The following is a 25,342-nucleotide window of genomic DNA, read 5'->3' on the forward strand; positions in this document are numbered from 1 at the left end:
TCACAAAACAGAAGTGATGTTGGTCAGTAACTGCAAAGCAGTGCAGCGGGCAGAAATCACCACACACCATTGTTTCGAACCGCTTGCTGAAGTATCTGGGAGCGATGATCGACGACCGACTAAGTTTTAACAGCCAAATCGAATATGCTTGCGAGAAGGCGGTGAAGGACATCAACGCAATAGCCAGAATGATGCCGAACAATTCTGGTCCAAACAGCAGCAAGAGGCGTCTTCTGGCCAGTAAGTCCTCATCGATACTAAGGTACAGAGATCCAGCCTGGATTGAAGCGCTGAAAACGAACCAGAACCAAAGGAGTACGTTCCGGCTCATGGCGATGCGAGTCGTGAGTGCGTACAGAACCATTTCAATGGAGGCAGTATGCGTTATCGCCGGTATGATCCCAATCGACATCACCTTGGCGGAGGACTACGAGTGCTATATGACGAGAGAAACCAGAGGAGTACGAAAAATGGTGAGAACGGTGTCGATGGCTAAGTGGCAGCAGGAGTGGGATGCAGCAGAGAACGGTAGATGGACACACAGGCTAATGCCGACTCTTTTGACCTGGGTGAACAGGAAGCATGGAGAAGTCAACTTCCACTTGACGCAGTTCCTGTCTGGTCATGGCTGCTTCAGGAAGTACCTGCATCGATTCGGACACACAACGTTACCCTTCTGTCCGGAGTTTGGGAATGTGGAAGAATCACCAGAGCACGTGGTCGAATAAATGTGTCGAGAGGAGGGCACCCTTATCGCCGTCAGCAGAGCAGTAACGCAGATCATGTCAGCGCTGCAGCGAAAATGGCGAGAAGACCAACTAGAAAGTAGTAATGTGCTCACCCAAGTGCGAACTGAAAGCCGAAGCCAGGAGAACTTTCCGTCAGAGTAGGTTGAATCCACCACCGGGGATAACCGAGTAGAACGTGGCGCTGGGAGCTAAATGGCTCATAAATTGGAGAGACGATCAGCGAACTGGAAGCGCCAATTAACTGAAGTAAAGTGAGGTGCGTAATGCACGGCCCCCTCCAAAGTAATACGACAAGTGGTTCCGGGGGAAAAAGGGCAAGGCGTCCAAGCAAGGAGGTTTTACCGTGTCACAGCGACTGTGCGTCCAGTCGTCAAGCGATGGCACGATGGCCTTTTGAAGGTTTCCTCCTTGCAAAAAAAATGCATACACACACACATACATACATACAAAAAATACGAAAATGTATAGATTTGCGAATTTACCTGGAATCGCTCTGAACGGGAATTGGAGAGAGTCGAGGCAAGTGTGTTAAATAAAATGCTTGCTGGTATAGTCGAAAGCGTATGCAGAAATAAAAATGACAAAAACCATCGTCTGCGAGGTCAACTTATATCATACGCTGTGGAGGATGATAGAAAATGCAACTTACATTCAATGTCATACATGTTTGGTATGCGTGTAAGAATGTGAATAGCGAATCAGCTGGGCAGCATAAATCTATTTTTTTTATTATTATTATTATTATTATAGTCACTTAAACGTTCTTGTCCCCATAAATCTATTGAAATTACTCATATTTTCCATTATTTAATAACATGCCAACTTAAAATGCTGTCAACAAAAATGTTTGTGGTCCCCCAAAACGGAGCATCATCATTAGTCCCGTCGGACAAATTCATAAACACCGCCCACAAGTGTAGTTAAATTTATTCATATCCGACGCAAACTAATTACCAAGTTTCATTGGGCACACCCGCACTGATTCTGGCAACCGACAGGAAACTGCTCTCTGCCACAGTTGAACAACAACGACAAACGCGTCACATTCAGTCACCCTGACCAGCTAGCCAATGAAGCACTCACACACACACATGTTAACGTGTGAGAGCACGAAAGGGGTGAAAAGCTCTGCTCCGACTGCAATGCATATTTATCAGATCACCACCGGCCATATCCAGTTCCAGTAGGGTGCAACGAAGCGACAGCAACCGCGCTATCCCATCACTATTCGGGCAATCGGGGCAGATCGCAAAAACAAAACGAAAAAATAATCCAAAATAGCCCGTCGAAATATATTGCATTCCGAGTTCAGACAGGAGCGCTAGTGCAATTCCAAGGCATGTGTGGTCCACTCCGAAGGCCCTGCTGCCACCGAGGACGAATGGCACTGCAATGTGAAAACACTTTTAGCAGCCAACGTGCGCACTACAGGGACCGATACCCGTTGGTGCTATTTTTATGATCCTAAATGTCAGTTTGTGCCTTCCGAAGAAGAAGCCCCAACAACAGTGTGTGGCTGGAAATAATTCGACATCATCATTGTCGGTGATGACCGCACCAAACGCCATTCTGCATTGGCAGGGCCGAAGGACCGTAGGACCGAACGACCGACGACAGTGCCACATTCAGCGTTTCGGTTTATTCAGGCGCCACCGCAGTTCGAAGGATTCCAGAGACCCCAGGATGAGATGTGAAGCAGCACCCGATGTGATGTGGCTGATTGTGATAAAATATTTTGGTGCTAGGAAATTTCATTATTTAATTTAGATGAAATATTCATTTGAGCTTTGGATGTTTGGCAGGGGTGCCGGGGATGGAAGGAGGTCGCATTTTCCCGGGCCATCGCTAGCATTGTTCGTTCGATTTGAGGATGTTTATACAGAGTGAATTGGTAGCTAAACTGGGAGAAGGTCGCAGTGAAGGGTTTCGAATAAAGTTCCTCTTTCAAACAGGCGGGGTATTTTAGAGAAAGGCTCTTGTCTCCAGGAATTCCTCTCAAACATTAAAAGAAAGAGGTACTATCTATCCATCCTAGTTCTTTGGAATCTTAAGTAATGTTCGGATAACTTTAATAATGCTTTCAGTAAATATGGTGCAATTATTCAGGAAACAACAAGTTAGTTTTAGGGGAAATTCAGGGAGGCTCAGGGAACCGTTGAAGTAACGTATTCAAATCTCATCTTCGGACAAGTCATGAATCACCCAAGGGTGTTAAAGTGACTAAGATAAAAAATAAAATAAAAATAGAGAAGTCCTCCGAAAACTGCCAAAAAAATTTCCGACAACTCCAAAGATGTTCTTGGGAAAATTTAGGTAAGCTATAGAATTTCTGAGCGATCTTCAAAAATGTTCGAACGGAACTTGAGAGACGTTGTGAAAGAACTTCAAGGAAATACTCAGCATTCTCAGAGAACTTTCATGCATTTTTCAACAAACTTCAGAAACATTCTTCAAGAAATTTCGTAAAGCAAACAGAACTTTATAGAAGTTTTCGGGATAATTGAGATAAGCGAAGGAAACTTTATAGTAATAGTATGGTATAGTTGAAACATCAGAAACAAAACAACCCAGAAAACTTTGTTGCAGTTGTTGAGTAACTGAAGAGTCTTTTTCAAGACTTAATAGAAGTTCTCAGTGGACTTTAAACAATACTCATGGAACTTTACTGAATTATTCAGGGAACTAGAGAATTTCTCGTGGAACTCAGGTAAGTTCTCAATACTGCCGTTGCAGTTGCATTTTCATATTCGGTGCATCAATCAGCACAAAAAAAAATGAATTTGACCACGATTCATCGTGAGGAACTTTGAACTACGAACGTCACATTGTTGCGAAAGTCCGATTTGAAATCTAAACAGATTTTGAAGCTGTGACGTTCGTAGAACAACATTTCAATAAAATAAAATAATTGTTCCTTGCGTTGATAGGTTCAGAAGTAAGTTCAGAGAAGTTCGGAAGGATCTTCAAATAAGTTTAGAAGAAACTTCAGAGTAGTTCGTAAGGGACTTCAAGGAAGTTCTGAAGGAACTTCAAAAAAGTTCAGAAGGAACTTCAAAGAAGTTCAGAATGAGCTTCGAAGAAGCTCAGAAGGAACTTCAAGGAAGTTCTGAAGGAACTTCAAAAAAGTTTAAAAAGATCTTCAGGGAAGTTTAGAAGGAACTTCAGATTATTTCAGAAGATGCTTGAAAGAAGCTCAGGAGGAACTTCAGAGAAGTTCAGAAGAAACTTCAGATAAGTTCAGCGGGAAGTTCAGAGAACTTCAGCGGGATCTTCAAAGAAGTTCAGTAGGAACTTCAGAGAAATTTAGCGGGAACTTCAGAGAAGTAATGAAATTGTTTTTTTCCTTGATTTGTTTTCCGTGATGAGCACCAATACTACCGACGCCAGGAGGGGCAGCTCCCACACCTTAACCCTACCTATTGACCCATCAACTCATGAACCGGGGACCAACGGTTACTTCCCTTCCGAAGGAAGGTGTGATCAGAGATGTTATGCCACAGAACATCACGGCGGCGCCGACTGGGATTGAACCCAGGCCTGCTGGAGTGAGAGTTAATCACGCTTACTACTACACCACCGCGCCCACTAATGAAATCGGGTTGTTAGCGGAATGCTTAAATAAAACTTAATTAAGTGAAATAAAATGGAGGATAACCTATTTTTGCTGTTTTATTTTTAACTTTAAAGAAGCGTGAATTTCAGAGAAGTTCAGTGGAACCTTCAAAAAAATTCAGTGAAAACTTCAGAGAAGTTCAGCGGGAAATTCAGAGAAGTTCAGTGGGAACCTCAGAGAAGATCATCAGGAACTTCAAAAAAGTTCAGCGGATACTTCAGAGAACTTCAGCAAGAACTTCAGAGAAGTTCAGCAGGAACTTCATATAAGTTCAGCGGGAACTTCAGAGAAGGTCAGCGGGAAATTCAAAGAAAGGTCAGCGGGAAATTCAGAGAAATTCAGCGGAAACTTCAGAGAAGTTCAGCGGGAACTGCAGAGAAGTTCTACGGAAACTGCAGAGAAAATCAGCGGGAACCTTAAAGAAGTTTAGCGGGAACTTCAGAGAAGTTCAGTGGGAACTTAAGAAAAGTTCAGCGAGAACTTCAGAGAACTTTAGCAGGAGCTTAAGAGAAGTTCAACGGGAACTTCAGAGAAGTTCAGCGGGCACTTCAGCAAAGTGCCGCGGAAACCTCAGAGAAGTTCAGAAGGAAATTCAGAGAAGTTCTGAGCGAACTTTAGAGAAGTTCAGCGGAAATTTCAAAGAAGTTCAGTGGGAACCCTAGAGAAGTTCATCAGGAACTTCCAAGAAGTTCAGCGGACACTTCAGAGAACCTCAGCAAGAACTTCAGAGAAGTTCAGCAGGAACTTCATTTAAGTTCAGCGGGAACTTCAGAGAAGGTCAGCGGGAAATTCAGAGAATGTCAGCGGGAAATTCAGAGAAGTTCAGTGGGAACTTCGGAGAAGTGTAGTGGGAACCTTAGAGAAGTTCAATGGGCACTTCAGAGAACTTCAGCGTGAAATTCACTGAAGTTTAGCGGGAACTTCATAGAAGTTGAGTGGGAACTTCAGAGAAATTCAGCGGGAACTTCAGAGAAGTTCAGCGGCAACTTCAAGAAAGTTCAGTGGGAACTTCAGAGAAGTTCAGCAGGAACTTCAGGGATATTCAGGGGGAACTTGATAGAAGTTCAGTGAGAACTTCATATAAGTTCAGCGGGAACTTTAGAGAAGTTCAGTGGGAATCTCAGAGAAGTTCGTCGGAAACTTCAGAGAAGTTCAGTAGGAGCTTCAGGGAAGTTCAGTAGGAGCTTCAGGGAAGTTCAGTAGGAATTTAAGAAAAGTTCAGCGGGAACTTCAAAGAAGTTCAGCGGGAATTTCAGAGAAGTTCAGCAGAAACTGCAAAGAAGTTCAGCAAAAACTGCAGAGAAGTTCTACGGGAACCTTAAAGAAGTTCAACGGGAACTTCAGAGAAGTTCAGTGGGAACTTCAGAAAAGTTCAGCGGGAACTTCAGAGAACTTTAGCAGGAACTGCAGAGAAGTTCAGCAGAAACTGCAGAGAAGTTCTGAGGGAACCTTAAAGAAGTTCAACGGGAACTTCAGAGAAGTTCAGTAGGAACTTCAGGGAAGTTCAGTATGAACTTCAGAGAAGTTCAGCGGGAACTTCAAAGAAGTTCAGATGGAACTTCAAAGAAGTTCAGATGGAACTTCAAAGAAGTTCAGCAGGAATTTCAGAGAAGTTCAGTAGGAACTTCAGGGAAGTTCATTAGGGACTTCAGAGAAGTTCAACGGGAACTTCAAAGAAGTTCAGATGGAACTTCAAAGAAGTTCAGCGGGAATTTCAGAGAAGTTCAGCGGAAACTTCAGGGAAGTTCATTAGGGACTTCAGAGAAGTTCAACGGGAACTTCAAAGAAGTTCAGATGGAACTTCAAAGAAGTTCAGCGAGAATTACAGAGAAGTTCAGCAGAAACTGCAGAGAAGTTCAGCAGAAACTGCAGAGAAGTTCAGCAGAAACTGCAGAGAAGTTCAGCAGAAACTGCAGAAAAGTTCTACGGGAACCTTAAAGAAGTTCAACGGGAACTTCAGAGAAGTTCAGATGGAACTACAAAGAAGTTCAGCGGGAATTTCAGAGAAGTTCAGCGGAAACTTTAGAGAAGGTCAGTAGGAACTTCAGGGAAGTTCGTTAGGGACTTCAGAGAAGTTCAACGGGAACTTCAAAGAGGTTCAGATGGAACTTCAAAGAAGTTCAGCGGGAATTTCAGAGAAGTTCAGCAGAAACTGCAGAGAAGTTCAGCAGAAAATGCAGGGAAGTTCAGCAGAAGCTGCAGAGAAGTTCTACGGGAACCTTAAAGAAGTTCAACGGGAACTTAAGAAAAGTTCAGCGGGAACTTCAGAGAACTTTAGCAGGAACTTAAGAGAAGTTCAACGGGAACTTCAGAGAAGTTCAGCGGGAGCTTCAGAAAAGTTCAGCGGTAACTGCAGAGAACTTTAGCAGGAACTTCAGAGAAGTGCAGCGGGAGCTTCAGAGAAGTTCAGCGGGAACTTCAGAGAAGTTCAGCGAGAAATTTAGAGAAGTTCAGCTGGAACTTCAGAGAAGTTCAACGGAAACTTCAGAGAAGTTCAGCGGGAACTTCAGAGAAATTCAGCGGGAACTTCAGAGAAGTTCAGAAGGAACATCATGAAGTTCAGTGGGAACTTCAGGGAAGTTCAGCGGGAACTTCAGGGAAGTTCAGCGGGAGCTTCAGAGAAGTCGCTAGTCGCTTTCTTTCATCATTAGTGGTTTTATGTGATATTATGGGCTTGGTGTCCTTAGAGCGACCGTTTTTGATTGCTGAGCATTACATCATGGGTTGAATCTCAGGCCCTGTCACATTCTAGATTCGATACCCAAGTAACATTACAAGTTTTATCGAGGTTTTAAAGCATGCTACAAGTCTAAATCATGGTCTCCAGAATACTCATAAAATCAAAATTGTTACTTGGGTAGTCACGTTTTTTTCTTAATATCAACAAATCACTTTGATTCAGCGTACCGTTTGTCTGTAAAGAACCCTGTCACAAACCGGACCCTTTTATCCTACATCCTAGTGATTTTGCGTGGGAACGCAAAGGATTTCTCGGCTTCCAAAAAAGCGAGTATTTGGACGCAGCCAACGCTGGCATTGTCTAAAGGGTTATACGGTCAAAATTTGGTCAATATCAACTTGACGTATTTCTTTCAATTTTGCATTTAAAAAACCTGAACACCCCTCATTTTGAAGGTGTGTGTGTGTAGAATGTTGCTCCTATTTTGATTTTGGAATTCACTCTTCAGTTGTCAAAATGCCGTCCAAGCAAGAAGAGCAGCGTATCAAAATTTTGCTCGCGCATCGCGAAAATCCAAGCTACTCGCACGCAAAGTTGGCAAAATCGCTAAAAGTTGCCAAATCAACCGTTACAAATGTAATTAAAGTGTTTGGGGAACGTTTGTCGACAGCCAGGAAGTCTGGATCGGGGGGAAATCGAAAACCGGAAGCCGCTGAGACGACAAAGAGAGTTGCCGGTAGTTTCAAGCGAAACCCTAACCTCTCTCTCCGAGATGCCGCAAATAAGCTGGGTGTATCGTCTACAACCGTGCATCGAGCCAAAAAACGAGCCGGACTATCGACTTACAAGAAGGTAGTGACTCCAAATCGCGATGATAAACAAAATACGACGGCCAAAGCGCGATCCCGGAGGCTGTACACGACGATGCTGACGAAGTTTGACTGCGTGGTAATGGACGACGAAACCTACGTCAAAGCCGACTACAAGCAGCTTTCGGGACAGGAGTTTTATACGGCAAAAGGAAGGGGAAAGGTAGCAGATGTTTTCAAGCACATGAAACTGTCAAAGTTCGCAAAGAAATATCTGGTTTGGCAAGCCATCTGTACCTGTGGCTTGAAAAGCAGCATTTTCATAGCTTCCGGGACTGTCAACCAAGAAATTTACGTGAAAGAGTGTTTGAATAAACGTCTGCTGCCTTTCCTGAAGAAACACGGTTGTTCCGTACTGTTTTGGCCGGATTTGGCATCTTGCCATTACGGTAAAAAGGCCATGGAGTGATACGCCGCCAACAACGTGCAGGTGGTTCCCAAGGACAAGAACCCTCCCAACACGTCAGAGCTCCGCCCAATTGAGAAATACTGGGCTATTGTCAAGCGGAACCTAAAGAAGACCAAAAAAACTGCTAAGGGCGAGCAGCAGTTCAAGGCAAACTGGCTTTCTGCGGCGAAGAAGGTGGACAAGGTGGCTGTAAAAAATCTGATGGCAGGGGTCAAGCGTAAGGCCCGGCAATTCGGATTTGGAAAAGCGGAAGCCTAACTGAATATTTTTCCTGAATTTTATACTAATTGAACTTGAAAAAGAAATTTAATTTGATTTTTTAAATAAACGATTTCACCGATTTACACGCGTTTTCCCTTTACCCAAATTTTGACCGTATCACCCTTTATTATAAAGCTTGAGATCACCAGTTTTTACACATTGAGGATGTATGTTAGTCCCTAGCATCGTCAGTTGGTTCTCTGTGTAATTACAGAAGATCTGATGACAACGGAGTAACAATCACGGGTAGTCATTCATGCTCATGCTCATGCGCAAAATGGTGTTATTTAGAACCGGTTCAAAAAGATCGAAAATTAATGATCAATTTCCTTTTGAACTGAGTATACAGCATGCAAAAACAAGAACCCTACAGAATAAGAATACATTGTTTTCAACTTCTGCACCAAAAATCAGTTGAAGTTGGAAAATATCACACTGCAGCGTCAATCAGAGAGCTTGCATTCTAAAATGCATGTGCATAGAATTAATAGGATTATTTTTTTTGTTTGCACCACCCATGTGATTCCATTTTCCCTATCAGTGTGAATCCAAATTGGATCCTTGACAAATTTCCACCCCACTGAATATCGCACTTTTTGCTCCACCGAACGCTGCGAGATTCATTTGCATAGATATCGAATCGAGTGGAAACAAACAGGTGATTGAATTTGTCGAATTCAATTAATCCGTTGCAAGGGGGGTAAAAAAATCCCACAAATCTGCTGTTATGGAGCTCGAAAAATACATTTCCCTCGAAAATTTGTGACGCAGAAATATCCGTCCATCGAGCGGCAAACTGCAGTTGCACATTCCAACCAATCTAATTCCCTAGCTGCCAAATCCCGGCGCTTATGTGGTGGAAAGGTGCAAGGTTAAACGAATTTTGCACCTGCACTTTGCAGGTTTTTTTTTCTCGGTAAATGGGAAATGCTCGCCAGCGCGTGAAAGACAATGGCCAGAAGCCTGGAGATCTCCACCGGAAGGTGAACCATAATCAGATAAGCCATAAATTTCCCTGCGCCATGGCAGGCGCTCGCCACTAATGGAAGCATGTGCAGGGTTGCGCTTTAGGGAAGAAAAAAAGCAGAACCCTTGATCTCGGAAGGGGCAGAACAAGAAAAAAAAAATACCCGGAAACAAATGGAGCAAAAGTCAAGTTTCGGAGTGAAGATTAGCTTTTTGTTTCATGGGTTGAAATATTGCCCGTAAAATGATTAATTTCAGTTTGCTGCTATAGTTTGGAATGTTCTAAGCATGAAAAGATCAGTTTTCGTTTAAAAAATGTTTTAAAGTCGTATAGTAGCTACAAATTTAATTTTAGAGCAATGAGATCTTATCAGTATAGCCCATCGTAGTTTTGTACAGTTCAGGTACAGTACCTATACATGATTTTATTATTGTGATTCCTTGTTAATTCTTAACACTTCGAACACGATGCCTCCGGTAGAATGTGTTACGAAAAATGGGCAATGTTTGAAAAATGAATTTGAAATTTGTCAATAAATGATTGAGCTATGATTTTTCAAAAATTGCCAGTTTGCCTTCACACATCGAAGTGTTGTAATAATGCCGATTAAATACTACCAAAAATCAGAAGTGATATAACATTGCTGAATTAATGCTTACGGTAACATGAGCAAAAGAATTAAAGCTTAAGAATTTGAGCGGTGTCACTTCCTTGAAATATCTATATTTTGTCCTAACCTGTTCCACATTTCCTCAGATTAAATGCTTGACCACCATCAAACAACGAAGACCACATCCAACAGCGTTTAAATTCGCTCAACCTGCCATATAGTTAGTGGCGCCCACTATGCGGTCTAAAATAACATCGAAAAAGTGGAGTCGAGAGTGTCGAATGTTCTCACCCCAACACCGCTGCATTTTTTTTTGGTTCCGGGCCCTGGAGCAACGTTGACAACGATATGAAGGTGGACTAGCACCGAAAAGGGAAAGAAATATGCCATTGCATTTTGGTGTCGTGTCCAATTTTTTGCTCTGTTTCCTGTGCGGGGAAATCTAAAACATTCGCCAAAAGAAAATTGCTTCCTTCAAGTGTCCTGACAGGGTCATTTGTTCGTTGGGGAAAAAAGGACTTTTATTTTAGCGTGTTAGTCCACTGCCCGCATTTTCGATAAGGGAAGGTTTGAAAGGAGATGTTAAATTGAGGGTTTTTTCTTTGCTCATTTTGTGGATTGGTTTTGGATTTTGGAACGTGGGGACAGTTTTTCTCGTTTAGAATGAGGTTAAATATAGGTATAGAATGAGGAATGTTTTGAACGGAACAATCGGCAATGTGTGTTCTAAAAGATGGCATCGGGACAACCGCTAAACGAATAATGAGAAATTGGGTCACAACATTTCGAGAACATATTGACTTTGAGCGAGTGAACCGGGTTGGCCGCTGACGAATTTGATAAAACATGAGTTTGATTGACCACCTGTGGTTGCAGCTCTGTTTTAGAAACTATCAGCAGTAATTTCACACATTTCTGATACATGGCACATATGAGTAGCGTACATCTAAAAAGAGCTAGTGTTGATGATGTCATGTATTTTGGCCAAGTCCGAATGCACGTCAATTATGGCGAGCGAAAGAAATTATTTGCGTGATATTAATTTTATTGGAAGCTAAAAATCATCTGCACTTCCATGAGCACCACAGAAAGGTGATTCCTTGAAGAATCCAAAGAGAGCCGTTATGATAGTTTTCCAGAGCACAAATCTTGGAAACTGTTGCGACACCACCAGGCATGGAAAATCATTTACATTCATTTCATGCAATCATTTACATTCATTTGCCACTAAACTTTTTTCATCAACAGCATTCCGCAAAATGATGTATAGAGCTTTAGTAGGTTTTGTTATTAGCTACAACTTTTGATCGTAACTCAAATCTGTATCTCTAATGCATCACGAATTAGAGTGGGCAGAACTTGTTACTGTTTTTCAGTGAATGTAAAATACATTCACTGAAAAACAGTAGTGGCTTCTGTTCGCTCTGGTTCGTCATACATAAGAGATACGGATTTGATTTTTTTTTAAAAAGTTGTAGTTAATAACAAAACCTACAAAAGCTCACTATTTTGCGGAATTCTGTTGATGAAAAAAGTTAGGGGCAAATGAATGTAAATGAATGCACGAAATGAATGCAAATGATTTTCCATGCCTGGACACCAGTCATAAAAATCGAACCCCCTATTTGCTGCACTGCAGCAAACGTTAACTTCCAGTTTCCTTGTAGTATGTTTCGTGAGAGCCAATATTTGTGCTCTTGGAATTGCTACGTGTAAGGAGATTATTAAGAAATAAGGTTTCCACAGCGTTTCTTAATAAGGGCAAATAGTAGGTAATAATACGTCTTAGCCAATGATTTGATAAATCGAATTTATAGAGTATCAAACAAATCGATGCGACCCCATAGAGTCAGTAGATAGAGCCCTTGATTTTTTGTCACTAAGCAACAACGGTCACCCCTAGGCCACCGAGCCCTTTACATCACAACCGAGCCCTTTACATCGAACGACGATCGTTTGAACCTGGAGCGCATCAGCGCCCGCACAGTGGAAACGGACACGGAATCAGCGCATTTCTTCCATTTTGGCCGCATTTGTTGGATGTCCTTGAATGCCCCGTCGCTTCGTCGAAGTCGCTGCTTTGAAATTGCCCAGTTTTTTTCGATTGGTCGAAATTCCGGGCGATTCGGAAGGTTCATTACCTTGGCGACAAAATCGATCATGTTGGCAGCATACCACTCCAGAACCACCTTGGAGTAGTGGCAGCTGTCCAAATCGGGCCAAAAGATGACTTTGCCCTTATGTTTGCGGATGAACGGGGACTATCAGCTCCGAAAATTGCAAAACAGATTGAAAGCGAGTTTGCCATTCAACTGACATCACAATCCGTACGAAATCGTCTTTATTTATTTATTTATATGACTGAACATCAACAGGCGTTATTTGCCCCAATGATGTAACTTAAACTAAACATGCAAAGTACTAAAACAAAACATCAATAACTACATAGATAGTCATCTCGTAAAAAAAGGAACAATACTAAACAAACTAAATTGATCTAGAAAAAAACGAACTAAACCTCCGGCGAAGCAGCTGGCGAGTCAGTTCAAAATCAAACAGTGTGGAGACCCTATTGACGAGTATCTGTAAACCAACGATTGCGCCGAACATGCAATAATTAGTTCGCTGTATGGGCAGGCGCAGCATTGAATTATTCCGTAGGGCTCGGGGTTGAACATTGATGTCAATTTGCTCAAGGAGGACAGGGCAATCGGTGCGTCCTTGCCAAATATCCGTAATTAGCAACGCCCTTGCTGTATCTCTTCGGACCGACAGGCGCTCCAGATGGATCAGTTGCAAACGACTTTCGTAGCTAGGCAATCGGAAGGGATCCGTCCACGGCAGTTTACGTAGCACATATCTCAGGAACCGTTGCTGAACAGACTCAACCCTTTCGACACCGTTGTTGTAGTTAGGAGTCCAGACAACCGAGCAGTATTCTAATATGGAACGAGACAAGGAGCAGTACAACGATTTAAGGCAGTAGATATCCGTGAAGTCTTTGGCAATGGCAATGGAAAACTCTCACTGCTGCACAAATTACAACGCGCGAGTACTCGTGTTACAAAAGTTGGCGCGAGTAACCGAGGGTTGAAAAAAGTAGCGTTGATCAGAATGGTAACTATTGCTTATTTATTGAAAAAAAAAAAATCGTGGAACATACATTATCAAACCAATTAAATTCCTGCATGATTCAATTGATGGCTGCAAATCGTATCCGAATACAATCCTACCAGATTAAACCAACAGCCAGCATCGGGTGCCTGCCATCGGAATACATTTTACAAGGGGCTCATATATTTATATTAAATTTGAATCGATGTGGTATGGCTGTTAACATAACCATGTCTATAACCTCAGCATGTTTTTTTTTTTCAATTATATTTGAAAACTAAGGCTTTTACTCGAAAAAAAATGCACCATTTTTATCCGTGTGAAACTTTTTTATCCGTGGGTAAAAATTGATGAAAATCTGGGTATAACTAGTTTGGAGTGAATTGTTTACATGTGCAAAATTTCATAACAATCGTTTCAGTGGTTATTGAGATGTCACCGAAACAAAAAAGAAAATCGCCGGAGAATTTTGCGCGCCGTCATGGAAAATCTGACTGCGACCATGAGATGGATCGGAAGACAACTGGGAATCACCCATACAACTGTGTCTCGGGTGGTAAAATCGTTTGAGGAGTCCCAGACGACCGAGCGGCGGGCTGGAAGTGGAAGAAAATCGAAAACAGCTGACCCTGTGAAGGCCCGGAAGGTGTTGGATTATTTCAAGCGTAATCCGAACCTTTCGATTCGCGACACGGCTCTGACGGCAAAGTGTTCCGCCTGGTTCGTCCAGCAAACCATGAAATGAGCTGGGTTTCGAGTAATCAAAGTCTGGAAGGCACCAAACCGGCGTGATCAACAAAACACGGCGGTCAAATCCCGCGCAAGGAAGCTGTATCGAGAGTGGTTAACGAAACCGATGTGTGTGGTTATGGATGACGAAACCTACATCAAGGCAGACGCAAGGCAGATACCGGGGCTGGAGTTCTACGTTGCCAAATCACGGTTTAATGTTCCGTAAGACATAAGGAAGAAGAAAGTGGACAATAGATATCCGTGAAGTCTTTGGCAATGGCAATGGAAAACTCTCACTGCTGCACAAATTACAACGCGCGAGTACTCGTGTTACAAAAGTTGGCGCGAGTAACCGAGGGTTGAAAAAAGTAGCGTTGATCAGAATGGTAACTATTGCTTATTTATTGAAAAAAAAAAAATCGTGGAACATACATTATCAAACCAATTAAATTCCTGCATGATTCAATTGATGGCTGCAAATCGTATCCGAATACAATCCTACCAGATTAAACCAACAGCCAGCATCGGGTGCCTGCCATCGGAATACATTTTACAAGGGGCTCATATATTTATATTAAATTTGAATCGATGTGGTATGGCTGTTAACATAACCATGTCTATAACCTCAGCATGTTTTTTTTTTCAATTATATTTGAAAACTAAGGCTTTTACTCGAAAAAAAATGCACCATTTTTATCCGTGTGAAACTTTTTTATCCGTGGGTAAAAATTGATGAAAATCTGGGTATAACTAGTTTGGAGTGAATTGTTTACATGTGCAAAATTTCATAACAATCGTTTCAGTGGTTATTGAGATGTCACCGAAACAAAAAAGAAAATCGCCGGAGAATTTTGCGCGCCGTCATGGAAAATCTGACTGCGACCATGAGATGGATCGGAAGACAACTGGGAATCACCCATACAACTGTGTCTCGCGTGGTAAAATCGTTTAAGGAGTTCCAGACGACCGAGCGGCGGCCTGGAAGTGGAAGAAAATCGAAGATAGCTGACCCTGTGAAGGCCCGGAAGGTACTGGATTATTTCAAGCGTAATCCGAACCTTTCGATTCACGACGTGGCTCTGAAGGCAAAGTGTTCCGCCTGATTCGTTCAGCAAACCATGAAACGAGCTGGGCTTCGTGTATTCAAGGTCCGGAAGGCACCGAACCGGCGTGATCAACCAAACACAACCGGCCAAATCCCGCGCAAGGAAGCTGTATCGAGAGTGGTTAACGAAACCGATGTGTGTGGTTATGGATGACGAAACCTACATCAAGGCAGATGCAAAGCAAATACCGGGGCTGGAGTTCTACGTTGCCAAATCACGGTTTAATGTTCCGTAAGACATAAGGAAGAAGAAAGTGGACAAATTCGCCTAAAAATACTTGCTCTGGCAGGCCATATGCCAATGCGGTAAACTGAGTAAACCGTACATCACAATGGGTACCATCAACAGCGAAATTTACTGCACCGAGTGCCTCCAGAAGCGTCTGTTGCCCTTCCTGTGGTCCCACGGAGGCGAGATATTATTTTGGCCGGACCTGGCATTATGCCATTACGCGCGATCGACGTTGGATTGGTACAGAGACAATAACGTTGTTTTTGTACCAAAAACCGCCAACCCCCCAAATTCACCAGACGTTCGTCCGGTGGAAAGATTTTGGGCCATAATGAAGGCCAAAGTTCGAAAATCGTCCAAGGAGTTTAAGAACGAGCTGAAGTTGAAGAAAGAATGGATGAAAGTGATTTAAAAGGTCGGCTCCACCATTGCACAAAATGTAATGAGGGGTCTTAAGGGAAAGGTGCGGGCTGTCAGCGTTGGAAAGGAAATTGAATAAAGTAATTATGCCGAAACATAATCCATATGTATTAGTTCATTCCCTGAAAGTTTCTAGAAAAGCCGACTTAAAATAAATTTTTGGTGAACTCTTTTGTCTGGTGCATTTTTTTAGTAATTTTTATTTTAAGGTGAACTCATATCACAACCAGTTTTTTAGGTTTTGTATAAGATTCATTCATCTTAGTAGCACATTTACACAATCTAGCACGTTAATTTAACAATTTTCTATAAATATAATTAATTTTCCATGAGCTGTCACTAACTGATCACCGTCGGATAGTGCTTATTCCTGTCACCACCTGCGCATGAGTTTATGTTGGATTCGTCAATAGAAGTGCCAACAAACCACTTTAATCCCAACACTAGAGGCGTGCTAGCGGCGCGCGAGGGGCGTGCCAATTTACTTTAAGTCAGCCTTTATTTTTCTCCTTCTTCCAGGTTCTCACCTGTTTGTTCTGCATCTGTTCGTTCCGAGTTAACCTGCATATCTAGATAAACATTTCAAAAGGTCCTATCTGCATTGATCGATTCTCTTCATCGACTTTCTCTTTTGTTAATAGCTTAGCTTCAAAACCTTTCTCTGTTGTATTTGACGTTTGGACGCTAGATAAGAACCTCATTTATCAAACTATGTGGTAAAATTAGCGCGAAACCTTTTTGCATAGCAGTTCTTATCACTAGAGAAAGTCGATGAAGAGAATCGATTAAAGCAGATAGGACCATTTGAAATGTTCATCGAGATATAAGTATCCGCGATGACCAACGATGATTTTTATTCAGTAGCGTTCGTGCGAGTGATTCAATGATCCTGAGCCTGATCATTAACTGACGAACTCGGCTCTTAAAATTTCAATTATTTTCATAGAGCGTTAATCCCGAAAATTTCAATTGGCAATTATCGATAAATCCCTACCGGAATGATGGCATATTTAATCGAAATTTTTCTTCCCGCAACTTCGGTATATATTTTATTTATCCAGGCATTCTGAGCCGCAACCGGACGCAAATTTCTGTGGCACCCACGAAAATTTCACGCTCCATTCACTTTGCATAATTCAAAATGAATTAACCGGTGCAAACAAATAAACAAACAAAACGCGGCAGCAGTCGCTTGGAAAAGTGTGCTCGTCGATAATTTTAAGGTGGAGGGGTGAGGGGTCAGAAAAATTGTCGCATTCGGAAAATTTCATCCAAACAAACACACGTCGATGCATATCGCAGCATCAGCAGCAGCAGCAGCGTGTCATCACACGCAATAAAAGATGGGATTATCCCACACCCCCGTGCTACTAATAAAGAGCATTTCACATCGGATCGCAACTGAAGAAGAAAATAAATATTGCTGCATTGCACGCGACGGTCGTACAAACATCAAGCATGCACTTTTGTGTTCCAACGAGGAGACTGGTGGGAGGAGGGATTTCGGGAATGAATAATCAAACATTGGAAAATCGTTCTCATTTGGCACACATTCACACAAACTTCCCGGATGGAACTGGATAGCTGGAACATGGGAGGTTATTTGCGACAGAATCTCGGGCTGCTTGCAGTCCAGGCACAGGACCCCCACACTTTAGCATAGGAATTTGAATATTGAAATTATATCGCCAAAAAATAACTTCATTCTCGGCATTACTGAAATAGTTCAAATCTCAATCAGGCATGCCGTAATAACGGATGAATAGTAAACAGCATATAATTACGTTCCCTGTCTCTCGCTCATTTAACGGCTTGGTGAAGCTCCCGGAATCACTCACTAATTGGAGCAATTTCCAAAACCATTCCACCAACAACGACAAACACTCTGACTCTCACCGTACCATGGGAACCGGGTGCACTATGTTTGCCATATGCTAATGAAATATGTGATTATCGTTTTAATTTGCATATTGACTTCTGGCGCGCGTCTGCCATTTTTAGTACGAATAATTGCCACAGTACCTAGTAGCAGTGCATCGCAATTCAAAACATTCCAAAACTGCGCACACATAGGAATCTATTCGAGCGTGTGCATTGAATGAGTGCACGCGCCTTCACGACCGATGAGATCGACTCAAAACTCATAGATTGAGTAAAAATCTGCTCGAGTGTGAGGAAAATTTTACTCGCATATTCGAAAAGTTTTTCCCTGAAAATCCATAAAAATTCTACTGAGTCTATGAGTAATCTACGTTTCTGCGAATTTGAGTGAACGAAACTCAAAGTTGATTGGGTTTAATCAGCAGTGTTGCCGGCCTCCTACACCTTCCGCAGGAGTCCCGCAGAGCGCGAGCTAATTTTCCAAATTCCCATTCAGCATAATTTTGTGTTTGTTTTTCCTCCGCACCCGCGCCCTCCCCTCCCACGTGTGCGATTTCATCATTCCACGAGTCTGACAAAGTTCATTTTATAACAGTATTTTAATTAGATTAATGTTAGCCAGAGTGAGGGGGGGGGGGGCAGCAATGGTGGAAGAAAGTTCGGGGTCTACATTTTTGGACGAATGCATCTAGGGGCGTGGAGGTGCTCCCATGCTGTGAGAGGTGTGTTGTTTGGAAACTAATATAACTTTATTTGGGTGGGAATTCGAGAGTGTCGAGAGGATCGTAAATGTGTGTTAACTATTAAATGGAATGAGGATAGTAACATCATTAAACCAAACACCGACATTGTAAATAATTACCCTCCTTGGGATGGGCAGCTTTCAGTGGTTGTAAAGCAGAGGATGGTTAAGTAGGGTGGTTGACAGAAAGTTTCCGTCCATGGCCGATGAGATCGACTCACGTTTGAATCAGATTTCAATTAAAGTCATGCAAAGTGGGGTTACTCACTGACTGAGTTAAATTTTAATCGATTTTCTACTAAAAAAAATGAGGAAAATCGAGTGAAATGTTACTCGTAGACTTCACTCACTCAGTAACCCAACTTTTTACGAATTGGAGATAAGTCTCTGTGAAATTTGGAATCCAAAATGGCAGCCATCGGTTTTCTACAGAAAACTGTCAAATACCATACAATAAGGGTATTTCCGGTCAGTGGTGCCGGTGGTGTAGGGATAAGCGTGATTACCTCTCACCCCAGCAGGCCTGGGTTCAATCCCAGTCGGCGCCGCCGGGATGTTCTGAGGTATAACATATATGATCACGCATTCCTTAGGAAGGGAAGTAAAGCCGTTGGTCCCCGGTTCATGAGTTGATGGGTCGATAGATAGGGCCCAGGTGTGGGAGCTGCCTCCCTGGCGTCGGTAGCATTGGTGCTCAGCACGGAAATCAAGATCGACGGAAAACAAATCAAGGGTATTTCCGGAACGAAGACGACGTAAGGCGTTTGAAAATTTATTTTTGAATTCTAAGATGGCGGCCATTGGTTTTAGAAAAATAAAACTGTGAAATACCTAACAGAATGGATATTTTCAGAACGAGGGCAACGTGTAGATGTAAAAATTCGATGTCCACTGCCTGATTGCAATCTGTTTTAGAAATAGTATCAAATACCCTACCTTGTGTATTTTCCGAACGGGGACGACGTGTAGAGGCCGAAAATAGATGTTGGACGCCACTTTGAATTCCAATGGTGGCTGATGGTTTTAGAAAAAACTGTCAAATACCCAATAAATATGAGTTTTTTTTTTGATCAAGAACGACGTGTAGACGTCAAAACTCAACGGGTTGGTTGTCAACCGATCGACGACCGCATTCACGGAAGAACAATTGACACACCTCAACAAGGGGCTAGGATACGCGGTTACAACCAAGCCAGACGTGGAGCAGATCATCATTGACGTAGAGACAGCGATTATCAAGATACTTCCAACATCATCACAGAATACGGCCAGGACTATCACATCGAACATAATCAAGGACGGACAGGAACAAAGTCGCACCAGCGAAAAGGAAATTCGGATTGTACAGGAGCTGAAAAGTTAAGCAGTATACTATGTGAAAGCAGATAAGGGCAACGCGGTTTTTATCATGAACGTCCTTGGATTACGACAATCAGATGACAACGAAGATTAACAACGGACCGTAAAGACGGCTTCGAGTAGACCCCTTACAGAACATATTGAAACGCGTGGAGAAAGCACTGAAGGAGTGCAAATCAATATTAGGAGATGTAGCAGGTCGTTTACGGGAATCCAATCCCATTCTACCCAGGATCAAAGCTCTCCACAAAGTCCACAAACCGAGGAATGAAATGCGAGAGATCGTGTCTGCAGTTGGTTCCCCCACCCACAAACTAGTGAAGTGGCTAGTCACAGAGTTCCAAAGTTTGCCCAATCAGTTCAGGAGTAAAGCAGTTAGTAACGCCCAGCAACGAGGACGAGATCATGGTATCTTGCGACGTCACAGCCCTTTTTCCCAGAGTACCGGTCAAGGAAGCGATCAACCATTTGAAGGACTGACTATTAACACAACGACAGTAGGGTAGAGAACTACTTCGGCCTAATCGCCCGTTTTGGGCCTATCGAGCAGAAAACATCAAATTAATCCATTATTTCAGAGTTAACAAGTCAATTATGCTTTTGGCACGATACATTAGTTAATAAGCTACCGAACGAAGTCAATGAGAACGCGTGATATGAAGGTTTGCACGCATTATTTCCAAAAACAAAAGAAGCGCTCCGACCGAATCAATTTTTATCTTCATCCGATAGGCCGAAGTGAATTCATTGGCGTTTCAATGCGTTAGGCCGAGTTTAGAATCCGTAGGCCGAGTTTGGCGTCAAGAAGCAGTGTTAGACTTTTGACAATATCTCAACGATTGGTTTCCTCTTTATCAAATCTTATGGTACGTACGGAAAGGTAAATACATTTGAAAGCCATCAGTAATAATACCATTCCGTTTGGTGTTAAACTGCGCTAGATAAAGAAGGACTAAGTGCGGGTTGTGCTTAATAGGCCGAAAATGGGGTAGTTAACCCTATGCAGCATGGAGAAACAAGCTTCGGACGTACCTTTGTATGGAAGAGAACTACTTCTCTTTCCAAGGTAACTTCTACCAGCAGAGCCCCAATGGGAAACCCCCTCCCTCTTCCTCTGTGAACTTTTCATGGCCAACTTGAAGACAATCCTGAAGGAGAAAGGACTATTACCAAACCGGTGGTGGAGGTTTGTTGATGATATGTTCAGCATAGTTAAACGGGAAGCCTTTCCACAAATTTTAGATGAGATCAACAGAATTCACAAATATGAGATGGATAATAACTAGGTAGGTCATGACTTTTCATACACATTTCCTGACAGTTGGTGAAAGGTCATTTTTGGATTCAGCTGATGCATGGGTAAGTTGAACTATAATTAGCTGCGTCGGGGGTGATTTGCCCATAAGTAATATCGGCGGATTTTCACATTTCTGGCGATCCTGCTAGGAGACAAACCTGGAATCTTGGAGACCACCGAAAGGTAATAAAGGGCAAATCACCCACTTGGAAACTAGGAAAATTAGAAATTTGAACGCGACCGGGATGGCTGTTCTGAGAAAACGAGTGAGGACGGATTTGCGGAAAATTGTCTTCTCGTGGTGGCACGGCCACAGGATAAGAACGCGACCGGGACGGCCGTTCTGAATGTGAGTGAGGACGGATTTGCAAAAATCGTCTCCTCGCCGCCGTGGCAAAGCCACAGGAGAGAACGCGACCGGGACGGCCGTTCTGAGAAAACGAGTGAGGACGAATTTTCACAGGTGTGACGCCGGTCAAGCCCATCGAAAAGAAAAAAATCGGAAAAGAAAAGGATTGCTCTGGTCAGGCACAGATGAGGATGCAAAAATGAAAACACTAGCTTCTCGGAAATTTGCATCCTCTATCCCCAGATTGCGGTCCAGTATCTGTGGGATTTGTTCGAGAACAGCAATGGGCACGGTTATAGGACAGCAAATCTGTTGCTAGAACAGCAAAAGGCATACGAATTCGAGACAGCGGATAATTTGGAAGCCGGTGCGGTTAGCGGCCTACTCGCAATGGTATCGCAAGTGCCTTCCGGTGATTCCTCCGGTAGTGGTGGTGGTGGAGGGGGCTATGAAATCGATCGGTCTACCGTCAGCTCGAAATCATCCCGGAACACAACGAAAAGAAAAGACAAAGCGGAAGATTTGCAAAACGATCCCGAAATGCTGGAAGTGACGTTGGGGATTAATCTCATAAGCCAGCTACACGCCACTTTCAAGGATAAGCACGGCTCGGGTGCCATCTGCTTAGACGAACTAACCAATGAACGAACAAAGGTTTTCACGTCTACCGAAATGGCAGAACAGTTGTATCTGTCGTTCTTGGATTCCATGTACAACTGCAGGGGGAACACAAGATTTTATGAAAAAAGATGCTCGATTGGCACAGCAAATGGAAGCGAAGGAAAAGTATCCCGTTTTGTTCAAGAAGACCATCGAGGATTCCCCCAACCTGAACGGCATTATGGAAATGGAGTACGCCCTAACGGCGTACCGAAGCGAAATCAACGGCTGGGCTAAGCAAGCTCCGCAAGATCTGGCCTAGCATATGACTCGTCAAAAGCTAGCCGAAATGTATCCTATCATTGACGAGAAAGTCCTGGCAGAAATTCTACATGCCCACAAATTCAGCAACACTATAACCGTCCTAAACAATTCCATTCCGGAAGAGCTGAGAAACCAAATCACCCGTGAACGGGAAGCCCTTATGAAGCGAGCCGAAGCCGAAAAACAGAAACCACTTTCTTCGTCCTCAACGACGCCGCCTCCAACGGTCGAGCAGGCACCGTCATCCAGCGAAGACGACATCTATCTTCACCTGAAAACGACCGAAGAATGCCGCAATATATCCCCGGACCACCAGGAACTGAAAAACGAATGCCACGAGAAGGCACGGAATGCCGGCTTCATCGAACCAAAATCGATATTACAGCAGTAAGGCCTCGAATGCCATCATGGAGGTGCACAAGCTGACGCTGAACAATGTGGACGTGTTGGATTTGCACTATCTACACTCGGAGGAAGCGCTGCAGTGTTTAGAGATTTTCCTAACAGAGCCCGCCAGAAAGCTGACCCACCGGACGTAGCAGTTCAAAGAACTGTTCATCATTACAGGACGCGAGTTGCACTCGGCGGATGGCACACCGATCATCAAGCACCAGGTAAAGGCTATGCTGCGGGACCTGGGATTGAGGTAACAGGAAGCGATGGATCAAGATTCAGTTATTCATTATCATTAATTATTGTTTAAAAATACTTCTTATAACTTTTATACCAATGGAGAGGGAAGATATGAGATGGATAATAACTAGGTAGGTCATGACTTTTCATACACATTTCCTGACAGTTGGTGAAAGGTCATTTTTGGATTCAGCTGCTGCACGGGTAAGTTGAACAATAACTAATATCGGCGGATTTTCACAACAAGGATATCATATTCACTCCCGAGGTAGAAAAAGGCGGGAAACTCGCATTTTCGATCTTCTAGTCATCAGGGAATCGTCATCGTCTTCTTGGCTTGAATGCGAAATTTACAGGAAACCAACAAGCACCAAAAGAGTTAGCCCCTATACTTCCAACCATTAGTTCCAGCAGAAAATGGCCGCCTTCCACCACATGATTCATAGGATGCAGACTCTTCCACTCTGTATCATTTACATTCATTTCATGCATTCATTTACATTCATTTGCCTCTAACTTTTTTCATCAGCAGCATTTCGCAAAATGATGTATAGAGCTTTAGTAGGTTTTGTTATTAGCTACAACTTTTGCCCGTTGCTCAAATCTGTATCTCTTATGCATCACGAATTAGAACGAGCAGAACTCGTTACTCGTTACAAACAGTAGTGGATTCTGTTTGCGCTGGTTCGTCATCCATAAGAGATACGGATTTGAGTTCTTGTCAAAAATTGTAGCTAATAGCAAAACCTACAAAAGCTCTACATATACATCATTTTGTGCAATTCTGTTAATGAAAAAAGTTAGGGGCAAATGAATGTAAATGAATGTACGAAATGAATACAAATGATTTCCCATGCCTGCCTAGGACACATCAACGAGTAAGCAGTGGAGTACCAGCTTCTACAGGAAATTAAATTTAAGTTTACCTAACTTCTAAGTGTAAACGTACCTGGGTATATATATATTCGGTAAAATGCGATGTTTTCTTCAGTCGAGTATTAGTACAAGACACTGAAGAAGTCTCCACAATGTAGTGGAATTAAATGGAAATTACTAATCCTTCTCTCGCTCTTTATATTATAAACGTACGCCGCCATTTTGGATTCCAACTAGAGATAATTCTGAAGAGGATAGATTGATAGTTCCGTTAGAGCACGGCAGTGTGAAAATTGAACAGAAGTTCAAATTGAGCGAAGGTTGATTGGTATGGTATGATTAGTCGCATTAATGGCCCTTCGCTCAATTTCAATTTCTGTTCAATTTTCACACTGCCGTACTCTAATGGAATCAATCTACCCTTTACCCTAAATTATTAGAGGTTAGACTCGATTTTTCGGAAGCTTGTAAAAAAATCCAATCTAATCACCCGGATATTCGAGCCAATTTTTTCGCTGCCGCTTATCAAGGAGTTTTCAAATTATTGCTTTTCCAGATAATGCTCAAATAAAGCAACATGGTGGAGTAGTTCAGAAAATTCTCACTACGTGGCGCTAGTATATACGTACAATTTTTGCATATACAATAGCTCGAGATCCTGAGCAGATAAAAAGTTACTGTCTTCGGCAAACTTGTTCAAGGAGTCAATACTTTTTTGGCTGGTGGACAGTAGTTCAGATTTTTCTCACTACGCGGCGCTAGTATACGCGTGAAATTTTCATATAAAATATTTCGACATCCTGACCAGATAGAAAGTTACTGTCTTCGGAAAACTTGTTCAGGAGATCATAACCTTTTCGCTGGTGAACAGTAGTTCAGAATCTTTCCACTAGGTAGCGCTCGTATACATGTTAAGTTCTCGCATGTGATACATCAATAGATCCTGACCAGATAGAGAGTAAATGTCTTTGGCAAAGTTGTTCAGGAAGTCACGGTCTTTTCGTTGGTGGACAGTTGTTCAGAATTTTCTCACTACGCGGAGCTAGTATTCACATGTAATTCTCGCATATACAATAGCTCGAGATCCTGCACAGATAGAAAGTTACTGTTTTCGGCAAACTTGTTCAGGGGGTCAAGACTTTTTGGCTGGTGGACAGATTGAATTTCCATTCGGTGTTTGTGTCCGTGAAGGTGCTACCCAAGCTACGGTTGATATCTCGCAATTCGCCCTCAAGCTGCTTGCTAGCGCCTATGAAATTCGTGCCGTTGTCACTGTACACTTCTCGCGGTGCACCTCTGCGTGCGACAAATCGTCGAACTGTTTTCTTGCACGAGTCGGTAGAGAGGATGTGCACTACCTCTATGTGGATGGCCCGAACTGTTAGACACGTAAAGATCGCTAGCCAGCGCTTCACGGAACTACGACCAACTTTCACTAGATAAGGCCCGCAGTAGTCTATGCCTACAAATGTGAATGGTCGAATGAAAAGTGTTATACGAAATTCTGGCAGCTGGCTCAT

General features: G+C 42.8%; 1 long non-coding RNA gene and 1 pseudogene across 1 annotated transcript in view; one reads left to right on the plus strand and one right to left on the minus strand.

The window, feature by feature from the left end:
• LOC135704239 (uncharacterized) overlaps positions 1 to 25,342 on the minus strand; it is a 456,675-nt gene that overhangs the window by 168,960 nt on the left and 262,373 nt on the right. The window lies entirely within an intron of this gene.
• On the plus strand, positions 105 to 22,963 carry LOC135704172 (uncharacterized; annotated as a pseudogene).

This window comes from Ochlerotatus camptorhynchus, unplaced genomic scaffold (genome assembly GCF_037179485.1).
Source record: "Ochlerotatus camptorhynchus isolate MF236.1 unplaced genomic scaffold, CSIRO-AGI_Acam_v1.1 ptg000232l, whole genome shotgun sequence".
In the NCBI taxonomy this organism is placed as follows: Eukaryota; Metazoa; Arthropoda; class Insecta; order Diptera; family Culicidae; genus Ochlerotatus; species Ochlerotatus camptorhynchus.